The following is a 15387-nucleotide window of genomic DNA, read 5'->3' on the forward strand; positions in this document are numbered from 1 at the left end:
TCAATGCTTATACCAAACCTGAGACCCTTCTTATGGCATGAGATGTCATATACAACTCCTTCCCATTCCAATCCTGAGACCCTTCCTATAGCATGAGATGTGATATCTCAATGCTTATACCAAACCTGAGACCCTTCCTATAGCATGAGATGTGATATCCAACTTCTTCCCATTCCAATCCTGAGACCCTTCCTATAGCATGAGATGTGATATCTCAATGCTTATACCAAACCTGAGACCCTTCCTATAGCATGAGAAGTGATATCTCAAGGCCTCTAATACCAAACCTGAGATCCTTCCTCTAACATGAGATGTGATATCCAACTCCTTCCCGTTCCAAACCTGAGACACTTCCTATAGCATATGTGATATCCAACTCCTTCCCATTCCAAACATGAGACCCTTCCTATAGCTAGAATGTAATATCCAACTCCTACCCATTCCAATCCTGAGACCCTTCCTATAGCAAGAGATGTGATATCCAAATCCTTCCCCTTCCAAACCTGAGACCCTTCCTTTAGCATGAGATGTGATATCCAAATACTTCCCATTCCAATCCTAAAACCCATCCTATAGCATGAGATGTGATATCTCAATGTTTCTAAAAAAAAACCTGAGACCCTTCCTATAGCAAGAGATGCGATATCCAAATCCTTCCCATTCCAATCCTGAGACCCTTCCTATAGCATGAGAAGGGATATCCAACTCCTTCCCAATCCAATCCTGAGACCCTTCCGATAGCAGAGATGTGATATCTCAATGCTTATACCAAACCTGAGACCCTTCCTATGGCATGAGATGTGATATCCAACTCCTTGCCATTCAAATCCTGAGACCCTCCCTATAACAAGAGATGTCATATCCAACTCCTTCCCATTCCAAACCTGAGACCCTTCCTTTAGCATGAGATGTAATATCCAAATCCTTCACATTCCAATCCGGAGACCCTTCCTATAGCATGAGATGTGATATCTCAATGCTTCTAATACCAAACATGAGATCCTTCCTAAAACATGAGATGTGATATCCAACTCCTTCCCATTCCAAACCTGAGACCCTTCAGATAGCATGAGATGTGATATCTCAATGCTTCAAAAACCAAACATGAGAACCATCCTATAACATGAGATGTGAAATCCAAATCCTTCCCTTCCCAAACCTGAGACTCTTCCTATAGCATGAGATGTGATATCTCAATGCTTCTACCAAACCTGAAACCCTTCCTATAGCATGAGATGTGATATCCAACTCCTTCCCATTCCAATCCTGAGACACTTCCTATAGCATGAGATGTGATATCACAATGCTTCTAATACCAAACCTGAGACCCGTCCTATAACATGAGATGTGATATCCAAATCCTTCCCCTTCCAAACCTTAGACCCTTCCTTTATCATGAGATGTGATATCCAAGTCCTTCCCATTCCGTTCCTGAGACCCTTCCTATAGCATGAGATGTGATATCTCAATGCTTCTAATACCAAACCTGAGACCCTTCCTATAACATGAGATGTGATATCCAAGTCCTTCCCATTCCAATCCTGAGACCCTTCCTAAAGCATGAGATGTGATATCCTAGTCCTTCCCATTCCAATCCTGAGACCCTTCCGATAGCAGAGATGTGATATCTCAATGCTTATACCAAACCTGAGACCCTTCCTATGGCATGAGATGTCATATACAACTCCTTCCCATTCCAATCCTGAGACCCTTCCTATAGCATGAGATGTGATATCTCAATGCCTATACCAAACCTGAGACCCTTCCTATAGCATGAGATGTGATATCCAACTCCTTCCCATTCCAATCCTGATACCCTTCCTATAACATGAGATGTGATGTCTCAATGCTTCTAATACCAAACATGAGATCCTTCCTATGGCATGAGATATCATATAAAACTCCTTCCCATTCCATTCCTGAGACCCTTCCTATAGCATGAGATATGATATCCAACTCCTTCCCATTCCAATCCTGAGACCCTTCCTATAGCATGAGATGTGATATCTCAATGCTTCTAATAACAAACCTGAGATCCTTCCTATAACATGAGATGTGATATCCAAATCCTTCCCCTTCCAAACCAGAGACCCTCCCTTTAGCATGAGATGTGATATCCAACTCCTTCCCATTCCAATCCTGAGACCGTTCTGATAGCATGAGATGTGATATCTCAATGCTTCTAATACCAAACCTGAGATCCTTCCGATAGCATGAGATGTGATATTTCAATTCTTCTAATACCAAACCTGAGATCCTTCCTATAACACGAGATGTGATATTCAAATCCTTCCCCTTCCAAACCTGAGACCCTCCCTTTAGCATGAGATGTTATATCCAACTCCTTCCCATTCCAGTCCTGAGACCCTTCTGATAGCATGAGATGTTATATCTCAATGCCTCTAATACCAAACCTGAGATTCTACCTCTAACATGAAATGTGATATCCAACTCCTTCCCCTTCCAAACCTGGGAGCCTTCCTATAACATGAGATGTGATATCGAAGTCCTTCCCATTCCAATCCTGAGACCCTTCCTATAACATGAGATGTGATATCCAACTCCTTCCCATTCCAATCCTGAGACCTTTCCTATAGCATGAGATGTGATGTTTCAATGCTTCTAATACCAAATCTGAGATCCTTCCTATAACATGAGATGTGATATCCAACTCCTTCCCCTTCCAAACCTGGGAGCCTTCCTCTAACATGAAATGTGATATCCAAATCCTTCCCTTTCCAAACCTGAGAGCCTACCTATAGCATGAGATGTGATATCCAACTCCTTCCCATTCCAATCCTGAGACCCTTCCTATAGCATGAGATGTGATATCTCAATGCTTATACCAAACCTGAGACCCTTCCTATAACATGAGATGTGATATCCAACTCCTTCCCATTCCAATCCTGAGACCCTTCCTATAGCATGAGATGTGATGTCTCAATGCTTCTAATACCAAATCTGAGATCCTTCCTATAACATGAGATGTGATATCCAACTCCTTCCATTCCAATCCTGAGACCCTTCCTATAGCATGGGATGTGATTTTTCAATGCTTATACCAAACCTGAGACCCTTCCTATAGCATGAGATGTGATATCCAAATCCTTCCCATTCCAATCGTGAGACCCTTCCTATAGCATGAGATGTGATATCTCAATGCCTCTAATACCAAACCTGAGATCCTTCCTCTAACATGAAATGTGATATCCAACTCCTTCCCTTTCCAAACCTGAGAGCCTACCTATAGCATGAGATGTGATATCCAACTCCTTCCCATTCCAATCCTGAGACCCTTCCTATAGCATGAGATGTGATATCTCAATGCTTATACCAAACCTGAGACCCTTCCTATAGCATGAGATGTGATATCCAAATCCTTCCCATTCCAATCCTGAGACCCTTCCTATAGCATGAGATGTGATATCTCAATGCCTCTAATACCAAACCTGAGATCCTTCCTTGAACATGAAATGTGATATCCCACTCCTTCCCTTTCCAAACCTGAGAGTCTACCTATAGCATGAGATGTGATATCCAAGTCCTTCCCATTCCAATCCTTAGACACTTCCTACAGCATGAGATGTGATATCTCAATGATTCTATTACCAAACCTGAGATCCTTCCTTGAACATGAAATGTGATATCCCACTCCTTCCCTTTCCAAACCTGAGAGTCTACCTATAGCATGAGATGTGATATCCAACTCCTTCCCATTTCAATCCTGAGAAACTTCCGATAGCAGAGATGTGATATCTCAATGCTTAGACCAAACCTGAGACCCTTCCTATAACATGAGATGTGATATCCAACTCCTTCCCGTTCCAAACCTGAGACCCTTTCTATAGCAAGAATCTAATATCCAACTCCTTCCCATTCCAATCCTGAGACCATTCCTATAGCATGAGATGTGATATCTCAATGCTTCTAATACCAAACCTGAGATCCTTCCTATGACATGAGATGTGATATCCAATTCCTTCCCATTCCAAACCTGAGACCCTTCCTATAGCATCAGATGTGATATCTCAATGCTTCTAATACCAAACCTGAGATCCTTCCTATAACATGAGATGTGATATCCAAATCCTTCCCCTTCCAAACCAGAGACCCTCCCTTTAGCATGAGATGTGATATCCAACTCCTTCCCATTCCAATCCTGAGACATTTCTGATAGCATGAGATGTGATATCTCAATGCTTAGACCAAACCTGAGACCCTTCCTATAACATGAGATGTGATATCCAACTCCTTCCCGTTCCAAACCTGAGACCCTTTCTATAGCAAGAATCTAATATCCAACTCCTTCCCATTCCAATCCTGAGACCATTCCTATAGCATGAGATGTGATATCTCAATGCTTCTAATACCAAACCTGAGATCCGACCTCTAACATGAAATGTGATATCCAACTCCTTCCCCTTGCAAACCTGAGAGCCTTCCTATAGCATGAGATGTGATATCGAAGTATTTCCCATTCCAATCCTGAGACCCTTCCTATAACATGAGATGTGATATCCAACTCCTTCCCATTCCAACCTGAGACCCTTCCTATAGCATGAGATGGGATATCCAACTACTTCCAAATCCAATCCTGATACCCTTCCGATAGCATGAGATGTGATATCTCAATCCCTCTAATACCAAACCTGAGATCCTTCCTATAACATGAGGTGTGATATCAAAATCCTTCCCCTTCCAAACCTGAGACCCTCCCTTTAGCATGAGATGTGATATCCAACTCCTTCCCATTCCAATCCTGAGACCCTTCTGATAGCATGAGATGTGATATTCAATGCCTCTAATACCAAACCTGAGATCCTACCTCTAACATGAAATGTGATATCCAACTCCTTCCCTTTCCAAACGTGAGAGCCTCCCTATAGCATGAGATGGGATATTCAAGTCCTTCCCATTCCAATCCTGGGACCCTTCCTATAGCATGAGATGTGATATCTCAATGCTTCTAATACCAAACCTGAGACCCTTCCTATAACATAAGATGGGATATCCAACTCCTTCCCATTCCAATCCTGAGACCCTTCCGATAGCAGAGATGTGATATCTCAATGCTGATACCAAACCTGAGACCCTTCCTATGGCATGAGATGTCATATACAACTCCTTCCCATTCCAATCCTGAGACCCTTCCTATAGCATGAGATGTGATATCTCAATGCTTATACCAAACCTGAGACCCTTCCTATAGCATGAGATGTGATATCCAAATCCTTCCCATTCCAATCGTGAGACCCTTCCTATAGCATGAGATGTGATATCTCAATGCCTCTAATACCAAACCTGAGATCCTACCTCTAAAATGAAATTTGATATGCAACTCCTTCCCCTTCCAAACCTGATAGCCTTCCTATAGCATGAGATGTGATATCCAAGTCCTTCCCATTCCAATCCTGATACCCTTCCTATAACATAAGATGTGATATCCAACTCCTTCCCATTCCAACCTGAGACCCTCCTATAGCATGAGATGTGATATCTCAATGCTTATACCAAACCTGAGGCCCTTCCTATAGCATGAGATGTGATATCCAACTTCTTCCCATTCCAATCCTGAGACCCTTCCTATAGAATGAGATGTGATATCTCAATGCTTATACCAAACCTGAGACCCTTCCTATAGCATGAGATGTGATATCTCAAGGCCTCTAATACCAAACCTGAGATCCTTCCTCTAACATGAGATGTGATATCCAACTCCTTCCCGTTCCAAACCTGAGACACTTCCTATAGCATATGTGATATCCAACTCCTTCCCATTCCAAACATGAGGCCCTTCCTATAGCAAGAATGTAATATCCAACTCCTACCCATTCCAATCCTGAGACCCTTCCTATGGCATGATATGTGATATCCAACTCCTTGCCATTCAAATCCTGAGACCCTTCCTATAGCATGAGAAGGGGTATCCAACTCCTTCCCATCCCAATCCTGAGACTTCTCCGATAGCAGAGATGTGATATCTCAATGCTTATACCAAACCTGAGACTCTTCCTATAACATGAGATGTGATATCCAACTCCTTCCCATTCCAATCCTGAGACCCTTCCTATAACATGAGATGTGATGTCTCAATGCTTCTAATACCAAACCTGAGATCTTTCCTATAACATGAGATGTGATATCCAACTCCTTCCATTCCAATCCTGAGACCCTTCCTATAGCATGGGATGTGATATTTCAATGCTTATACCAAACCTGAGACCCTTCCTATAGCATGAGATGTGATATCCAAATCCTTCCCATTCCAATCGTGAGACCCTTCCTATAGCATGAGATGTGATATCTCAATGCCTCTAATACCAAACCTGAGATCCTTCCTCTAACATGAAATGTGATATCCAAATCCTTCCCTTTCCAAACCTGAGAGCCTACCTATAGCATGAGATGTGATATCCAACTCCTTCCCATTCCAATCCTGAGACCCTTCCTATAGCATGAGATGTGATATCTCAATGCTTATACCAAACCTGAGATCCTTCCTTGAACATGAAATGTGATATCCCACTCCTTCCCTTTCCAAACCTGAGAGTCTACCTATAGCATGAGATGTGATATCCAAGTCCTTCCCATTCCAATCCTTAGACACTTCCTACAGCATGAGATGTGATATCTCAATGATTCTATTACCAAACCTGAGACCCGTCCTATAACATGAGATGGGATATCCAACTCCTTCCCATTTCAATCCTGAGAAACTTCCGATAGCAGAGATGTGATATCTCAATGCTTAGACCAAACCTGAGACCCTTCCTATAACATGAGATGTGATATCCAACTCCTTCCCGTTCCAAACCTGAGACCCTTTCTATAGCAAGAATCTAATATCCAACTCCTTCCCATTCCAATCCTGAGACCATTCCTATAGCATGAGATGTGATATCTCAATGCTTCTAATACCAAACCTGAGATCCTTCCTATGACATGAGATGTGATATCCAATTCCTTCCCATTCCAAACCTGAGACCCTTCCTATAGCATCAGATGTGATATCTCAATGCTTCTAATACCAAACCTGAGATCCTTCCTATAACATGAGATGTGATATCCAAATCGTTCCCCTTCCAAACCAGAGACCCTCCCTTTAGCATGAGATGTGATATCCAACTCCTTCCCATTCCAATCCTGAGACATTTCTGATAGCATGAGATGTGATATCTCAATGCCTCTAATACCAAACCTGAGATCCGACCTCTAACATGAAATGTGATATCCAACTCCTTCCCCTTGCAAACCTGAGAGCCTTCCTATAGCATGAGATGTGATATCGAAGTATTTCCCATTCCAATCCTGAGACCCTTTCTATAACATGAGATGTGATATCCAACTCCTTCCCATTCCAACCTGAGACCCTTCCTATAGCATGAGATGGGATATCCAACTACTTCCAAATCCAATCCTGATACCCTTCCGATAGCATGAGATGTGATATCTCAATCCCTCTAATACCAAACCTGAGATCCTTCCTATAACATGAGATGTGATATCAAAATCCTTCCCCTTCCAAACCTGAGACCCTCCCTTTAGCATGAGATGTGATATCCAACTCCTTCCCATTCCAATCCTGAGACCCTTCTGATAGCATGAGATGTGATATTCAATGCCTCTAATACCAAACCTGAGATCCTACCTCTAACATGAAATGTGATATCCAACTCCTTCCCTTTCCAAACGTGAGAGCCTCCCTATAGCATGAGATGGGATATTCAAGTCCTTCCCATTCCAATCCTGAGACCCTTCCTATAGCATGAGATGTGATATCTCAATGCTTCTAATACCAAACATGAGACCCTTCCTATAACATAAGATGGGATATCCAACTCCTTCCCATTCCAATCCTGAGACCCTTCCGATAGCAGAGATGTGATATCTCAATGCTGATACCAAACCTGAGACCCTTCCTATGGCATGAGATGTCATATACAACTCCTTCCCATTCCAATCCTGAGACCCTTCCTATAGCATGAGATGTGATATCTCAATGCTTATACCAAACCTGAGACCCTTCCTATAGCATGAGATGTGATATCCAAATCCTTCCCATTCCAATCGTGAGACCCTTCCTATAGCATGAGATGTGATATCTCAATGCCTCTAATACCAAACCTGAGATCCTACCTCTAAAATGAAATTTGATATGCAACTCCTTCCCCTTCCAAACCTGATAGCCTTCCTATAGCATGAGATGTGATATCCAAGTCCTTCCCATTCCAATCCTGATACCCTTCCTATAACATGAGATGTGATATCCAACTCCTTCCCATTCCAACCTGAGACCCTTCCTATAGCATGAGATGTGATATCTCAATGCTTATACCAAACCTGAGGCCCTTCCTATAGCATGAGATGTGATATCCAACTTCTTCCCATTCCAATCCTGAGACCCTTCCTATAGCATGAGATGTGATATCTCAATGCTTATACCAAACCTGAGACCCTTCCTATAGCATGAGATGTGATATCTCAAGGCCTCTAATACCAAACCTGAGATCCTTCCTCTAACATGAGATGTGATATCCAACTCCTTCCCGTTCCAAACCTGAGACACTTCCTATAGCATATGTGATATCCAACTCCTTCCCATTCCAAACATGAGGCCCTTCCTATAGCAAGAATGTAATATCCAACTCCTACCCATTCCAATCCTGAGACCCTTCCTATATCAAGAGATGTGATATCCAAATCCTTCCCATTCCAATCCTGAGACCCTTCCTATAACATGAGATGTGATATCCAACTCCTTCCCATTCCAACCTGAGACACTTCCTATAGCATGAGAAGGGATATCCAACTCCTTCCCAATCCAATCCGGAGACCCTTCCGATAGCAGAGATGTGATATTTCAATGCTTATACGAAACCTGAGACCCTTCCTATGGCATGATATGTGATATCCAACTCCTTGCCATTCAAATCCTGAGACCCTTCCTATAGCATGAGAAGGGATATCCAACTCCTTCCCATCCCAATCCTGAGACTTCTCCGATAGCAGAGATGTGATATCTCAATGCTTATACCAAACCTGAGACTCTTCCTATAACATGAGATGTGATATCTAACTCCTTCCCGTTCCAAACCTGAGACCCTTCCTATAGCATGAGATGTGATATCCAACTCCTTCCCATTCCAATCCTGAGACCCTTCCTATAACATGAGATGTGATGTCTCAATGCTTCTAATACCAAACCTGAGATCTTTCCTATAACATGAGATGTGATATCCAACTCCTTCCCATTCCAATCCTGAGACCCTTCCTATAGCATGAGATGTGCTATCTCAATACTTATACCAAACCTGAGACCCTTCCTAAAGCTTGAGATGTGATATCCAACTCCTTCCCATTCCAATCCTGAGACCCTTCCTATAGCATGAGATGTGATATCTCAAGGCATCTAATACCAAACCTGAGATCCTTCCTCTAACATGAAATGTGATATCCAACTCCTTCCCCTTCCAAACCTGAGAGCCTTCCTATAGCATGAGATATGATATCCAAGTCCTTCCCATTCCAATCCTAAGACCCTTCCTATAACATGAAATGTGATATCCAACTCCTTCCCATTCCAACCTGAGACCCTTCCTATAGCATGAGATGGGATATCCAACTCCTTCCAAATCCAATACTGATACCCTTCCAATAGCATGAGATGTGATATCCCAATGCTTCTACCAAACCTGAGACCCATACTATGGCATAAGATGTGATATCAAACTCCTTCCCATTCCAATCCTGAGACCCTTCCTATAGCTTGAGATGTGATATCCAACTCCTTCCCATTCCAATTCTGAGACCCTTCCTATACCATGAGACTTGATATCTCAATGCTTCTAATACCAAACCTGAGACCCGTCCTATAACATGAGATGTGATATCCAAATCCTTCCCCTTCCAAACCTTAGACCCTTCCTTTATCATGAGATGTGATATCCAACTCCTTCCCATTCCAATCCTGAGACCCTTCCGATATCATGAGATTTGTTATCTCAATGCTTCTAATATCAAACTTGAGACCCTCCCTATAGCATGAGATGTGACATCCAAGTCCTCCCCATTCCAATCCTGAGACCCTTCCTATAGCATGAGATGTGATATCTCAATGCTTCTAATACCAAACCTGAGACCCTTCCTATAACATGAGATGGGATATCCAACTCCTTCCCATTCCAATCCTGAGACCCTTCCGATAGCAGAGATGTGATATCTCAATGCGTATAGCAAACCTGAGACCCTTCCTATGGCCTGAGATGTCATATACAACTCCTTCCCAATCCAATCCTGAGACCCTTCCTATAGCATGAGATGTGATATCTCAATGCGTATACCAAACCTGAGACCCTTCCTATTGCTTGAGATGTGATATCCAACTCCTTCCCATTCCAATCCTGAGACCCTTCCTATAGCATGAGATGTGATTTCTCAAGGCCTCTAATACCAAACCTGAGATCCTTCCTCTAACATGAAATGTGATATCCAACTCCTTCCCCTTCCAAACCTGAGAGCCTTCCTATAGCATGAGATATGATATCCACGTCCTTCCCATTCCAATTCTGAGACCCTTCCTATAACATGAAATGTGATATCCAACTCCTTCCCATTCGAACCTGAGACCCTTCCAATAGCATGAGATGGGATATCCAACTCCTTCCAAATCCAATACTGATACCCTTCCAATAGCATGAGATGTGATATCCCAATGCTTCTACCAAACCTGAGACCCATACTATGGCATAAGATGTGATATCAAACTCCTTCCCATTCCAATCCTGAGACCCTTCCTATAGCTTGAGATGTGATATCCAACTCCTTCCCATTCCAATTCTGAGACCCTTCCTATACCATGAGACTTGATATCTCAATGCTTCTAATACCAAACCTGAGACCCGTCCTATAACATGAGTAGTGATATCCAAATCCTTCCCCTTCCAAACCTTAGACCCTTCCTTTATCATGAGATGTGATATCCAACTCCTTCCCATTCCAATCCTGAGACCCTTTCGATAGCAGAGATGTGATATCTCAATGCGTATACCAAACCTGAGACCCTTCCTATGGCCTGAGATGTCATATACAACTCCTTCCCAATCCAATCCTGAGACCCTTCCTATAGCATGAGATGTGATATCTCAATGCTTATACCAAATCTGAGACCCTTCCTATAGCATGAGATGTGATATCCAACTCCTTCCCATTCCAATCCTGAGACCCTTCCTATAGCATGAGATGTGATATCTCAATGCTTCTAATACCAAACCTGAGATCCTTCCTATAACATGAGATGTGATATCCAACTCCTTCCCATTCCAATCCTGAGACCCTTATGATAGCATGAGATGTGATATCTCAATGCCTCTAATACCAAACCTGAGATACTTCCGATAGCATGAGATGTGATATCTCAATGCTTCTAATACCACATCTGAGATCCTTCCTATAACATGACATGTGATTTCCAAATCCTTCCCCTTCCAAACCTGAGACCCTCCCTTTAGCATGAGATGTGATATCTCAATGCCTCTAATACCAAACCTGAGATCCTACCTCTAACATGAAATGTGATATCCATCTCCTTCCCTTTCCAAACCTGAGACCCTGCCTATAGCATGAGATGTGATATCCAAGTCCTTCCCATTCCAATCCTGAGACCCTTCCTATAGCATGTGATGTGATATCTCAATGCTTATACCAAACCTGAGACCCTTCTTATGGCATGAGATGTCATATACAACTCCTTCCCATTCCAATCCTGAGACCCTTCCTATAGCATGAGATGTGATATCTCAATGCTTATACCAAACCTGAGACCCTTCCTATAGCATGAGATGTGATATCCAACTTCTTCCCATTCCACTCCTGAGACCCTTCCTATAGCATGTGATGTGATATCTCAATGCTTATACCAAACCTGAGACCCTTCTTATGGCATGAGATGTCATATACAACTCCTTCCCATTCCAATCCTGAGACCCTTCCTATAGCATGAGATGTGATATCTCAATGCTTATACCAAACCTGAGACCCTTCCTATAGCATGAGATGTGATATCCAACTCCTTCCCATTCCAACCTGAGACCCTTCCAATAGCATGAGATGGGATATCCAACTCCTTCCAAATCCAATACTGATACCCTTCCAATAGCATGAGATGTGATATCCCAATGCTTCTACCAAACCTGAGACCCATACTATGGCATAAGATGTGATATCAAACTCCTTCCCATTCCAATCCTGAGACCCTTCCTATAGCTTGAGATGTGATATCGAACGCCTTCCCATTCCAATTCTGAGACCCTTCCTATACCATGAGACTTGATATCTCAATGCTTCTAATACCAAACCTGAGACCCGTCCTATAACATGAGATGTGATATCCAAATCCTTCCCCTTCCAAACCTTAGAGCCTTCCTTTATCATGAGATGTGATATCCAACTCCTTCCCATTCCAATCCTGAGACCCTTTCGATAGCAGAGATGTGATATCTCAATGCGTATACCAGACCTGAGACCCTTCCTATGGCCTGAGATGTCATATACAACTCCTTCCCAATCCAATCCTGAGACCCTTCCTATAGCATGAGATGTGATATCTCAATGCTTATACCAAATCTGAGACCCTTCCTATAGCATGAGATGTGATATCCAACTCCTTCCCATTCCAATCCTGAGACCCTTCCTATAGCATGAGATGTGATATCTCAATGCTTCTAATACCAAACCTGAGATCCTTCCTATAACATGAGATGTGATATCCAACTCCTTCCCATTCCAATCCTGAGACCCTTATGATAGCATGAGATGTGATATCTCAATGCCTCTAATACCAAACCTGAGATACTTCCGATAGCATGAGATGTGATATCTCAATGCTTCTAATACCAAACCTGAGATCCTTCCTATAACATGACATGTGATTTCCAAATCCTTCCCCTTCCAAACCTGAGACCCTCCCTTTAGCATGAGATGTGATATCTCAATGCCTCTAATACCAAACCTGAGATCCTACCTCTAACATGAAATGTGATATCCATCTCCTTCCCTTTCCAAACCTGAGACCCTGCCTATAGCATGAGATGTGATATCCAAGTCCTTCCCATTCCAATCCTGAGACCCTTCCTATAGCATGTGATGTGATATCTCAATGCTTATACCAAACCTGAGACCCTTCTTTTGGCATGAGATGTCATATACAACTCCTTCCCATTCCAATCCTGAGACCCTTCCTATAGCATGAGATGTGATATCTCAATGCTTATACCAAACCTGAGACCCTTCCTATAGCATGAGATGTGATATCCAACTTCTTCCCATTCCAATCCTGAGACCCTTCCTATAGCATGAGATGTGATATCTCAATGCTTATACCAAACCTGAGACCCTTCCTATAGCATGAGATGTGATATCTCAAGGCCTCTAATACCAAACCTGAGATCCTTCCTCTAACATGAGATGTGATATCCAACTCCTTCCCGTTCCAAACCTGAGACACTTCCTATAGCATATGTGATATCCAACTCCTTCCCATTCCAAACATGAGACCCTTCCTATAGCAAGAATGTAATATCCAACTCCTACCCATTCCAATCCTGAGACCCTTCCTATAGCAAGAGATGTGATATCCAAATCCTTCCCATTCCAATCCTGAGACCCTTCCTATAACATGAGATGTGATATCCAACTCCTTCCCATTCCAACCTGAGACACTTCCTATAGCATGAGAAGGGATATCCAACTCCTTCCCAATCCAATCCGGAGACCCTTCCGATAGCAGAGATGTGATATCTCAATGCTTATACCAAACCTGAGACCCTTCTTATGGCATGATATGTGATACCCAACTCCTTGCCATTCAAATCCTGAGACCCTTCCTATAGCATGAGAAGGGATATCCAACTCCTTCCCAATCCAATCCTGAGACCCTTCCGATAGCAGAGATGTGATATCTCAACGCTTCTACCAAACCTGAGACCCTTCCTATAACATGAGATGTGATATCCAATTCCTTCCCATTCCAAACCTGAGACCCTTCCTATTGGATGAGATGTGATATCCAACTCCTTCCCATTCCAACCCTGAGACCCTTCCTATACCATGAGATGTGATATCTCAATGCTTCTAATACCAAACCTGGGTCCCGTCCTATAACATGAGATATGATATCCAAATCCTTCCCCTTCCAAACCTGAGACCCTTCCTTTAGCATGAGATGTGATATCCAAATACTTCCCATTCAAATCCTAAAACCCTTCCTATAGCATGAGATGTGATATCTCAATGTTTCTAATAAAAAACCTGAGACCCTTCCTATAGCAAGAGATGCGATATCCAAATCCTTCCCATTCCAATCCTGAGACCGTTCCTATAACATGAGATGTGATATTCAACTCCTTCCCATTCCAACCTGAGACCCTTCCTATAGCATGAGAAGGGATATCCAACTCCTTCCCAATCCAATCCTGAGACCCTTCCGATAGCAGAGATGTGATATCTCAATGCTTATACCAAACCTGAGACCCTTCCTATGGCATGAGATGTGATATCCAACTCCTTGCCATTCAAATCCTGAGACCCTCCCTATAACAAGAGATGTCATATCCAACTCCTTCCCATTCCAAACCTGAGACCCTTCCTTTAGCATGAGATGTAATATCCAAATCCTTCACATTCCAATCCGGAGACCCTTCCTATAGCATGAGATGTAATATCTCAATGCTTCTAATACCAAACATGAGATCCTTCCTATAACATGAGATGTGATATCCAACTAATTCCCATTCCAAACCTGAGACCCTTCCGATAGCATGAGATGTGATATCTCAATGCTTCAAAAACCAAACATGAGAACCATCCTATAACATGAGATGTGAAATCCAAATCCTTCCCTTCCCAAACCTGAGACTCTTCCTATAGCATGAGATGTGATATCTCAATGCTTCTACCAAACCTGAAACCCTTCCTATAGCATGAGATGTGATATCTAACTCCTTCCCATTCCAATCCTGAGACCCGTCCTATAACATGAGATGTGATATCCAAATCCTTCCCCTTCCAAACCTTAGACCCTTCCTTTATCATGAGATGTGATATCCAAGTCCTTCCCATTCCATTCCTGAGACCCTTCCTATAGCATGAGATGTGATATCTCAATGCTTCTAATACCAAACCTGAGACCCTTCCTATAACATGAGATGTGATATCCAAGTCCTTCCCATTCCAATCCTGAGACCCTTCCTAAAGCATGAGATGTGATATCCTAGTCCTTCCCATTCCAATCCTGAGACCCTTCCGATAGCAGAGATGTGATATCTCAATGCTTATAGCAAACCTGAGACCCTTCCTATGGCATGAGATGTCATATACAACTCCTTCCCATTC

This window comes from Ambystoma mexicanum, chromosome 2p, assembly GCF_040938575.1.
Source record: "Ambystoma mexicanum isolate Mex_15411 chromosome 2p, UKY_AmexF1_1, whole genome shotgun sequence".
Classification (NCBI taxonomy): domain Eukaryota; kingdom Metazoa; phylum Chordata; class Amphibia; order Caudata; family Ambystomatidae; genus Ambystoma; species Ambystoma mexicanum.